The 11,925-nt window shown below is 33.2% G+C and overlaps 1 pseudogene; it reads right to left on the reverse strand.

Annotated features, from left to right (window-relative positions):
• Window positions 1-2,770: 2,770 nt before the first annotated feature.
• Window positions 2,771-9,380, reverse strand: LOC142640378 (receptor-like protein EIX1; annotated as a pseudogene).
• Between the last annotated feature and the right edge of the window lie 2,545 nt (window positions 9,381-11,925).

Here is an 11,925-nt window from a genome sequence, read left to right on the forward strand (position 1 = left end):
AATCACTGCTCCTTATTTTCCCTTCTCTGATTACCTCCCTTTTCAGTGAGTTTGGTTCATGCGATGGAGGGAAACACTTGAATCTGAACTTGAGATTGCTCCGACCGTGGGTTCATTTGGTTGTTATTTTTTGTGGGACTCAATAAGCTGATTTCAGTAGTAATCTTGCGACCCCATTACTTATATGATGGGGCCTCGGCATTGAAGTTTCGTAAGGCTTATTTTTTGGCCTTCCCCATGTGTTGGTTCAACCTAAACACATGGACTTGGCAGATAAGTTTGGAGAGAAACTCTTTAAATTATTTATATATTTTTTTTTTATTGAATGTGAATTTTTACAAATTCACTATTAGATAGCATTTTTTATATTATATTTTTAAGGACTGCATACTACAAAACAAATCATAATTTCATTGTAAAAAAAAAAATCATAATTTTCAATGCAATTTGTGCAAAATGTATTGATGTAATGAAGCAATATCAAAGTTGTTATGTTTTTTTATTCTAAAAAAGTATAGGAGGTTGTTATGGTTGTTTGTAATGTTAGTGGGCCTATTTAAAAATGGTTTAAAACAGGTTAAAATAATTTTTTGTTCAATTTTTTGGGGGTAAAATTCATGCAATCACTATGTACTATTGATAAAAGTTCCAATTCTATTCATATTAAAGTTCCAATTTGATATATGAATAGCATAATCAACTTACTTCAATTGATCAACTAGGAAGAAAGCAATCAAACAAAATTCCAAACGTGGTGCATATGTATAGAAATATGATCCAATTGCATGAATGTTTTATTTAGAGAAATTTGAGACTAATTGTATACTTCCTTCCCTAATACAATCAATAGTTTGCTATTGTCTAAACAATATACTATGATTTGTTTTCATATAGAAATAAAACTATCTAACTAGTTTATCCAAATAAAAAAAGAAAAAATAAATAAAAGTTTGCTAGAAAACATTCATTCAATAAATGTTCATCTCGAATTGTGATAACAATTTGTAGAAAAAAATAGATTTTGGTTGAGGAATCAAACATTCAACAAACAAATCAAGCAGGTCCTCTCTTGGGGGATTCATTACCTGCTTGTTATTAAATTACATCCATGCCAAAAGATATTATTAACATGTTTTTCAAGTATTTGCTGGTTTTGTTAGCAAACCTTACCGTGACTAGAAATGGAAAGATGGCATGTGTCAAAATTCATGAACTTTCGTGACAGTGCAACTTTATCATACATACAAAATAAACATTAATTTAAAAGACTAGTGTTAGGTTTTTAGGTTGAAAGATTCTATGACATGTAATCTTGTTCTGATCCATAATCAGATGTCCAAGATGCAACTCAAAAGAAAGAAGTACAAAGTTTCAATTGCCATTCGATTGAGTCTCAATCAATCAAGGCAATGCTTTTGTAAGACCTTCAATCGAGTCTCTCGATCGATCAAAGCAAGTTTCTTAATACTTTTCGGTTGTGACTTGCTCAGTTGAGATACAAGAAACCAAAAATCTAACTTGTTTTAATTGGTTTGTGTTGCCTTGTACTTTTTTGTGTCATACATACAAAGTTACAAACATATAAAAGACACTTTATAGCACAACTACAATTGAGGTATTGCCGAATTGCTCTGCATCTAAGAAGAAAATCAAACCTCAAATTCACCAAAACCAGTGAGAATTGAAGATCAATCTCAAGACTCTGTTGTTATTTGGTGATCAAGGTTGAAGCCACAAGAGCCTATTGCTAGTGTGTTATTGTGGAGATCAATTTTTCAAGGTGGTCATTGGATTTGGTCCTTGGAGTCATTGACACAGTTTGTAGAAGGTTTTCAAGATAAAAGAATCCATGCAACTTGGAGCTGATTATAGGTTCATGTTAGTCAGTATATACTACATAGAGTCTAGGGTCATGAGTGTGATTCATGTTGCAAACTTTAATCCATTGGTTTTTTTTACGTTTTTTTCATAGAGGCTAGAGAAAGATGAAATAACTAGTCCATTTAATTTTTTACGTTTTTTTCACTAGTCCTTTTTCAATATTTTCTTTCACAATTTCTTATTTTGTGTTAGTCTTTATGGTATATTCTGGTTTTTCCAATTTTGAGAGTAAGGCATTAGGATAAGATGTTCCCTATATATTCTCGACCCAAAAGGAAAAGCAACTACCAAGCTCAGGATTTTTGGTTAGTTTCTTGTGGGAGCAACACAACCACCCTGAACATGACACATAAGATGAAACTATTGATGTTGCCTAAATATGGCTACTTGTGAATGAGAAATTATTTTGTACCATAGTGGAGGGTGGCAACTAATACCAATTACACATGTTCAACATATTACTCTAGCAAAAAACTTAAGGCAATCAAGTTAGTTATAAGGTCCTCTTTAATTAAGAAAAGCATATGCATAATTTTTTACATTTGTTCATCCAAAGGATTCTGAATTCATAGTTTTAACTTTTAAATACCATTTCAAATTTCAGATAGCTGTAAGCAACTTGTATCTCCCTTGATCCACACAATTTATCATCCAATTTTTTTATTTTTTTAATTTGAGAAACCCACACACACACACACACACACATATAGGGAAGGGGGATGAGATAAGAGAATACACTCACACAAAATAAGGGAATACACACACACACATCCAATTTGTACCTAAAATTGCAATATATGATTGAGACTGTCATAGTCTTCAATAGCCAATGTCAAATCCTCCCTACTACAAGAATTCATTGGCCTTTGAAATGTCCTGTGCAAAAGAATTGAAGATGGTAATGCACACCACAGCCCCCTAGGCTTAAGTTCAACTCTATATAATTGGTGTAGACTGGGATTGAATTTCAAATTTCTTATTCAATCATCATAAACTTTACCAATTGAGCTAACTAGAACTCATAAAAAATTACTTTGTCCTTAGAGTTTGAAAAGGTTTGGATAAGGTTCAAGTATTCAACCATATTCACTAGAAACTAAAAAGTCATAGTCCATGTACTAAAAAAACCCAAAACTATTATACTACACGAGATAAATAAACTCTCGTTGCTTACATAGAAAATAGAAACTTAATTTCAATTGGATAGGTACTTAATAACTACGGGAGAACCTTATTGTATTTGGAATACAATGACATTTGTAAATCCATAAATAGAGTCCAGTTTTACAAATTTAAGTGGTGGAAAGAGAAATGACAATTCTTGTTAGGAGAATCATATGAAGTTACCAAAACCTACCACAGTAACACTAGCAGTTGCTAAAATTACACCAAGAACGGATGAGGTAGTCAGAAATAACACAATGTCTAATGATTAGCCAAAGAAATGTGGCCAATGGAAATACTACAATATATATTGTGTATTGTTTAAAATTGTATGAGTTTAATGTAACCAAGGCATATGGCTGCGAAATAGCGTAGTTGAGTTTTATTGGGAAAACTAAAGGCACCAACATTTTCCATTACTAGTGGAAAAGAAAATTTACATAGGATGAGGATATTAATGAATTTTACATAGGAAACCAAAGACAACAGTATTGAAGCAAGTATACTTCAACTTCACTCAAAAAAGAAAGCTACAGATAATAGAAATATAATCTTGGGCTGCTTTACTAAAAACAATTTCGAGTTGTCTAAGTCTTTATAAGGACATACACTCTCCTACTGCATAAAGTGCAATATTGTGTCGCCTATACTGCAAACACACAACACAACTCAACTTAATTCAAAAGTTTTCTTGTCAACCACAGTTTTTTAGATTTCAGTCCATAAAATCCAGATTTTAGCATCACTCTCAGGTGTGAAGTAAGCTCACAACCTCTAGGATGAGGGAGAATGCAACATGGAATATGCACTTGGACTGTTTAATAACAGAATTCTTACATCCAAGCAAAACAGATGAGCACCAGCATAAAATATGGCAATGGCACTGATAAGGGTGATGACAGATATACTAACACCTAAATGCATGAATTATATTTAGATAAAATGCTGGAACCTAACACAATCTAATCATATTTGTAGAACTGTAGAAACCAGAGACTCCAATGTGAAGATATATTGCACAAAAGGCCTATCTAAGCAGCAAAAACTTGAAGCCACTTTTAATTTTCCATGGTACTCTATTGCAAAGTGAGGTCATATAGGCTAATTACATATTAATTTCAAAATTATTGATGACTCGTAACTTTCATTTTAAATCTACCATGTGCTGGGGGAAAAAAACATTATATTTATATATGAAGAAGTTAATTAAAAGGTTAATATGTAAATTTTAAAAATGTTCTATCATAAAGCATTCCAATGCTTATAACAGAAGCACACAGCTATGAGATGATCATAGACTTCCCAGTTATAACAAAAACTATGTAGCTAAATTTTGACAAGATTCAGGGACATAGTTGGATATTCTCTCCAAGCTAGATGTCTTCATATTTAACTTTAACCCCTCTCTCTCTCTCTCTCTCTCTCTCACACACACACACACACACACAACCGTAATAATAGAGTTTTTCTCCCAATCAGTTTGAAGGAAAATTCCTCCAACCCACTACATGGCAATTCAAAAGATTATTCACTTGTAGTACTAGTCATATGGCTTACTTAAAAGTCGTGTGACTTGTTTAAATGATTTAATAGATTATGTGATTTAACACACGTGAATGTATTAGAAACCATCACATAACGAGTTGGAGGAAATTCCCCCAACCTGATTTCGAGGAAAACTTTGTCCTATAGTAATTTTATTAAGCCAAAAAAAATAGTTGTACAGAAGCTTTGCCTTGATTTTAGTTATTGCCTCAAGAGTCTTCGGCCTTCTGATTTAGGCTTATACTCATCATAATATTTTAGATTTATCTAATTCTCATTTACTAAAGTTTCTTTTAGGAATGATTGAGAAAGGAAAATTCATTTGCCAAAAATGATTCAAAACCCTCATTCAAATTTTAGGGTGCTCATTGTTAGAGTTAATAGCATATAAAAGTACCCACTGTAGTGACCCTAACGTTACCGAAAAAAGGGCTACCTTTAATCTCCAAAAAGTTTTCAAGTTGACATCTTTCTACCATGCCAAACAAGTGTAAAAAAGAAGTGTTGATAAATCATTGCAAGCAACATTAGAACCCCAACAAAACACCACAGACAATTAAGTTCACCCCACAAACTCTCTCAATTCTATGTCCTTCAGATTCTTAACCCACAAAGAATCCATACCTCAATTCTGCAAATCACTAATTCAACAAAACCCCATTTCACCTAAACTAAAATACCTCTTCACCAAAACCTAATTTTATCAACATACACATACCTATCTACTACCCGCCCAAATAGATACATACATGATTATTTCAGATTTTTCTAATGTACAATGAAGGGTTTTCATGAAAGGAAAATGGATCTCGAAGCAAAAAATAGAAAGAGTTGGGAATTTTGATTTCAAAATATCACAAATTATAGACTCTGGCAGTCACTAAATCCAATTTGTTGGAAGCTCTCCTTTACATGTAAAAGAAACTCACACTAAAGAGTTAGGATTCATAAAATTAAGATGATTTCTCCAAATTAAATACAGGCTCCTAATCAAGCCTGTTACTTGCAGTGCAGTGTGTCACAAATATGTTGCTAAGATCAAAATAAATGCAGTATAATTAAGGAGGCCAACAGTTCAGTTTCCATACCTTTCAATTAAGAGTGTCGAGGTCCAGAGGGAATATAAGAGAGACTTGGACATCATCAAAAACAAATCTCCAGTTGCAATACCTCTGTAAAACTGCAAAACCCAAACATACTCATTGAATCAACAGTTTAGTCTTGTATACCCACCCACGTAGACACACACAATTCCAATCAACAGCCAATAACATGCACATTTTAGAATTGAGGTACATTTTGGGTCATCATACAATCTTGACCAAAGCCGAGCGGGAAAAACCTTTGGCGTATAGAAGTCCCCATAAGATTCATGTCCACCTTGAACCTCCTGTCATCCAATCCCTGTCTCCCCAATTTTCTTCTAATACAATATTGCTCTTTAATTGGACTCTTCGTGTTCCTTGAATGTGATCTAAAAGATGCAGCCACAAAATTCAAAACTACATAGAAAAATTATTGTAATTTATTTTGAAGCAAAACTATAGAATGCCTACACAACGTGAGCATCGTTAACTAGTTCCAAATAAAGAAGACTCTGGAGACACACTCTTCTTTAGCCTAAGCTTCATTCTTAGATTTCTGTTGCAAGGAATCCAACCAAATAACCTTTGAGTTTGTTACAAGAGCCCATTTAGAGTTTGCTGAGATATGCATGAACTTTTTTTGTTGAGACTTTACAAAGTGAACAATAAGAGATTGAGAAAATGGGCATCATCTAAGGTATTGTATATTGCTTTTAATTGATCAACTTCTTGTATTAATTGAAAAGTGATGTTACATTGTAATATATAGGTATAAGAAAACTACAACTTGGATTGCATTTGACATTCAGAAGAAGAAACGTCATATTCATATATATCAATGGAATGAATACAGCTAATAATACAAGTATTAACCAACTCGAATTGCATATAAAAATCATCAAAATATTGATTAATATGATTACAAGATATTTGCACTAAATATTAAGTATCATACAACATTTTACTTACAATGCTGCCAAATTTGTGCCACAACACCCCAGAGCTTGTACCCTAGGTAATCTAGGAACTCAAAGTACACAATTCTCCATTGCTTGTTTAATAGTAAAGGACCCAAAACAACCCAAAACCCAACTAAAAATCCAACTGCCATACTAACGTAAATCCAATCCACTTCAAGTCCACCAAAATCCTTGCTCCTTTGGATTTCAACGTTGGGTTTTACATCACTTCTAGGACAATTCTCAATTAGTGGAGCTCCACAAAGTTTGTTTCCAATAAAACAGGAGGCACTGAGGCTCTGTAGTTGAGTGCTTAAAGGAATCTTTCCACTTAAATTGTTATTTGACAAGTTCAAATGACTCAAAAATGTCAAACTTGACATACTTTGAGGAATTTGACCTAAAAGTAGATTCATAGAGAAATCAATAGATTCCAGTGATCCCATAACACCTATATTGTCGGGAATCCTTCCTTTCAAGATATTAAATGACAAATTTAATGATTGTAATCCTTGAAGACTAGTCACTTCTTTAGGGATCTTGCCCGATAAATTGTTCTTTGATAGGTCTATACTTTTTACAAGTTGAAGAGTGGTGGAATACTCAAGAACTTTCCCTTTAATCACAAGCAATGCACTATCTAAAAGCATAGAAAGAGCAAGGCCAATTGGCTGTTCAAATAAAAAAAAGGGGACCATTTGAATTTTTATTTGTGGCCATGGCATTGAAATTGTTAACACATCTAGGTATGCTTCCAAATAGCTTATTATTTGAGAGGTCCAAGATTTGGAGTGAAGTTAGAGAGCAGAGATTTTTTGGGATGTAACCAGAGAAATTATTTGAGTGAAGGCTGAGAATCACCAAGCTTGAAAATCTAAGTCCTATCCATGAAGGTATGCTCCCAACAAACTCATTTTTGCCAATATCAAGAGTAACCAAGTTTTTACAATTTTTCAATGAGGATGGTAATTTTCCAGAGAATTTGTTGTTGTATAAATGCAAAGACTGAAGATAAATCAAAGATCCAACGGATGTTGGAATAGAACCTGACAAATTGTTGTTTCCCAAATTTAAGGCAAACAAATTTTGCCACCTCATCCAACAACCAATTATTTCCCCTGATAAAAAGTTTTTACCAAGATTGAGATATGACATTTGTTTGGACTCATTCATCTTGTAACATAAAAAGTGCGAAATAGATCCAGACAATAAATTGTCAGAGAGATCTAAGAAGCTCACATTAGAGGATATACAAGGCAACGAACCATTGAAGTGATTTGAACTCATATCAATCATTGATGAAGGGGACAAAATCATCGGGATATTTGGAATCTCTCCATAGATCTGATTGTGAGAGAGATTTAGATACACAAATTGAGAAGACAGGTTCCAAAACAAAGGAGGAACTGCATCTGAAACCCTTGTGTTAGATATGTCCAAATATTTAAGACGCTTTTGTGAAAGAAGCCACGAAGGAAATCTTGGCCCTAAATTCCATGATCTCAAAATTAAAAAATTGAGTTGAAAAGGAGGGATCCAATTGTTTCTTACTTCTAAAGTCAGTTGGTTTTGAGATGCAAAAAGTGTTGTCAATCTCATTGAATTGGCAAAATGAAAATCGGATACTACACCCTCCAATATATTTGATTCGATATTTAGATACTCTAATTTGGAGAGCTGTCCAAAACTTGGAGGGAGAGTTCCGTTAATTTGATTACTCTCAAGGTACAAGGATCTCAAAGAGGAAAGATATCCTATAGACCATGGAATTGGACCTGAAATTGAATTATACCCCAAGAAAGGATGACCAGATTTTTAAATTGCCCAAGTTCATCAGTCAACTGCCCAGACAGTTGAGCATCGGACAAATCTAAGATCTCTAGTCTATTTGAAACACATCCTGATAAACTTTTAAAGATTTCAGATATCTCTGGACTCCATTTGTTGCCTGACAATTTAATTTCCCTTAAGTTACACAGATTACCCAAAGATCTTGGTACCTTTGCTTCAAGTTCATTGTATGACAAGTCTATGCAAGTGGCAGATGTAATGTTTCCAATGGAACTAGAGATTGTACCTTGCAAATTACAGTTGCCGAGATTGAGGAACTCAAGATGACTAAAAGTGTACAGCCAAGCAGGAAGTGAAGAGTTGAAAGTGTTGCCAGATAGATCAAGGTGCCTAAGTGAAGTCAAGTTCTGGAGATGAACAGGGATTGGACCTTGAAACTGATTGTAAGATAGATCAAGAGAAACCAGATAATGAAGACCAAAGACCCAAAACAGAAACGAAGTGTTTTCAAAACTGTTGGATGAAAGATCAAGGGTGGTGAGAGATGAAAAGTTAATACTGTGCATCGGTGGGAAGAAGCAAGAAAGGTCGCAATATGACAATCGCAACTCTGACAAGGAAGGGAGTTTGCTTATCTCTTGTAGCCAATCAAAGGCTTTGCTAAGGTTTGCAGAACTTAAATCAAGGTGTTGTAGTAAAGGAAGAGCAGAGAGCCATTGAAGGTTCATGACATATAAATTGTTATTATAATAAGAAGAACCTCCAAGATTGAGATAGTGCAAATTAGAGAGATTCCCAAGTTGATGAGGAATCAATCCCCCAAATCCCGCATGGGAGAGATTAAGATATCTTAAACTCCCCATTAAGCTGAGGAATTTGGGAATTGGAGTATAATTGAAATCATTGAAGCTGAGGTCCAAGTAAATTAAATGCTTCAAATCAAGAAGAGAAGGATTTATCGTACCACCGAACCTTGACCTCTCATAAGCTTGGAATTGAGCTTCCCATTGGGCATCATCTGGAAAAAAGCTTCTGAGATGGAGTTGGTGGACATGACCGGTGCGGTTGTGGCAAACAACATCGAACCAGTGACAGCAATCCAAATCAGCAGCAGCCCAAGAGGCAAGCTGGTTAGAAGGATCGATAAGATGTTGCTTGAAGGTGAGAAGGGCATGTCCCTCGCTTTCGATGCAACGAACCTCAGAGTCGGCAGTGAGCAACCAAAGGAAAATGGTTAAAGTAATGGCTATTAATCTGAGAGAACCGTACATGATGATCACGGTTTTAAAGAAAAATTTGATTGTGATTTTATTTATGATGTAAATGCTACTAATCGCACGGTTATTTATAGCAATACAAGTCTTGTGCTGCTGATAGGTCACAGGAGGTTCTTGCACTTTTCAGGGTTTTTAATTTTTAGACGAAAATACTATTTTTGTATTTTCATCCTTACCTTCCGACTTTATTTTTGTTTTGGTCCTTACTTTTTTTTATTTTACTATTTTTAGTCATTAAGTGAAAAAAGTGTTCTATTTTGGTTCTTATTGTAGGGTACATGGTGCTTACCAAAAAGAATATGCCGGCATTGCATTTTAAGTATGAATCAAATTCATTTTAAGGTCAGATGAAGCATTGTCCACTGTCCAAGTTGTTATACTTGTTACTAATTTTAGTGAGCTTACTCAAAAAATGAAGCATTCTCCTAATCAATGAATTCAATTTAGTTGATTACGCTATTATTATATCTAACTAGCTTGTAACCCAATGCATATGCATGGATACACTTAAAGTTGTACAATAAGATGCAAAATATAATTCATATATATATAACTTAAATATTATTAATAGTCATTTTTATATTTTGTTAACTCTTTAAAAAATTTAGTAAGGATATTATTAAGTATAAAATGTAAATTGTCCATTTAAAAAAAAATTATTGTGAAGCGTTTTTTTTTTTTTTAGGATTCATTTTTTCTAGACTCTTTGGTTTTGTTACTTAATAACCTTCTTGGATGAATATTTATGATGTGGTCCCACATTTGATTTTAAAATTAAGAAATAAAACTCTTTAAGAATAAATAATTTAGGACACATAGCGCAAAATTGGAACTTAAATTTGGAATTTTAATTTGAGTTTCTCTCAACTTCACATATTATTATATACATAGATTGGAACTTAAAAATAAGTAGCATTGGAAATTTCAAATTGCCTATAGGTAGAATAAACTATACCACTATATATATATATATATAGATTAGTACAAAATGGGTAGAATGTATTAAAGGTAAAAAACAAATTCTTGTTAGAGTTTATATCTTGGAAGTCTTCCTCGTGCTTGGCACAATTTTCTTAAAAAGATCTAACTAGGAACAAATTTCTTCCCACGCATAGTATTGTTGAATATACTTTAGTTTTTTCTCCATTTAATAATATATTGTGAACATTGCCATCGTAGTTAATTGAAAATGTGCTATGCTATGGTACAAAATATTACCAAATCAATACTAGTGTGCAACCAAAAGTTCATGAATGTGCAAGTGTCAAAATCGAAAATATTTTGGCACACATTGATTTTCTCGTTAGTGTTTGTATCTTGGAAGTCTTCCTTGTGCTTGACACAATTTCCTTAGAAAAGATCTAATTAGGAACAAATTTCTTTCTATTCACACTAACGTTGAATATACTCTAGTTTTTTTTCCCTCCATCTAACAATATATTGTGTAAATTTTCATCTAAGTTAATTGAAAATGTGTGATTCTTTGGCACAAAATCATTCCTAATCAAAACTAGAGGGCAGAGCTCGACACGACATTGGAATTTCCAATCATATACAGTGGATTGTTAGATATTGTGAAAGTTCTTTATCTAGCCATTGAAAAGTATAGTATAAGAAAGGGTGGATCCAGGAATTTAAGCTAAGGGGGGCTGGAGTAAAAAAAAAAAAAAAACTCTAAGTTGTGATCCATATAATATTAACAAACTATATTTGGGACACATGACGTAAAATTGGAACTCTAATTTAGAATTTTAATTTGAATTTCTCTCAGTTTTACCTATTATTGTATATATAGATTGGAACTTAAAAATAAGTAGCATTGCAAATTTCATCAATACTGCACGTAGGTAGAATAAATTACACCAATATATATATATATAGATTAGTACAAAATGGGTAGAATGTATTAAAGGTAAAAAAGAAAGTCTTGTTAGAGTTTATACCTTGAAAGTCTTCCTCAAGCTTGGCACAATTTTCTTAGAAAGATCTAACTAGGAACAAATTTCTTCCCACACACAGTATTGTTGAATATACTTTAGTTTTTTCTCCATCTAATAATATATTGTGAACATTGCCATCCTATTTAATTGAAAATGTGCTATGCTATGTTAAATAATATTACCTAATCAATAATAGTGTGCAACCAAAAGTTCATGAATGTGCAGGTGTTAAAATCCAAAATATTTTGACACACATTGATTTTCTCGTTAGTGTTTGTATCTT

This window comes from Castanea sativa, chromosome 6 (genome assembly GCF_040712315.1).
Source record: "Castanea sativa cultivar Marrone di Chiusa Pesio chromosome 6, ASM4071231v1".
Lineage (NCBI taxonomy): Eukaryota > Viridiplantae > Streptophyta > Magnoliopsida > Fagales > Fagaceae > Castanea > Castanea sativa.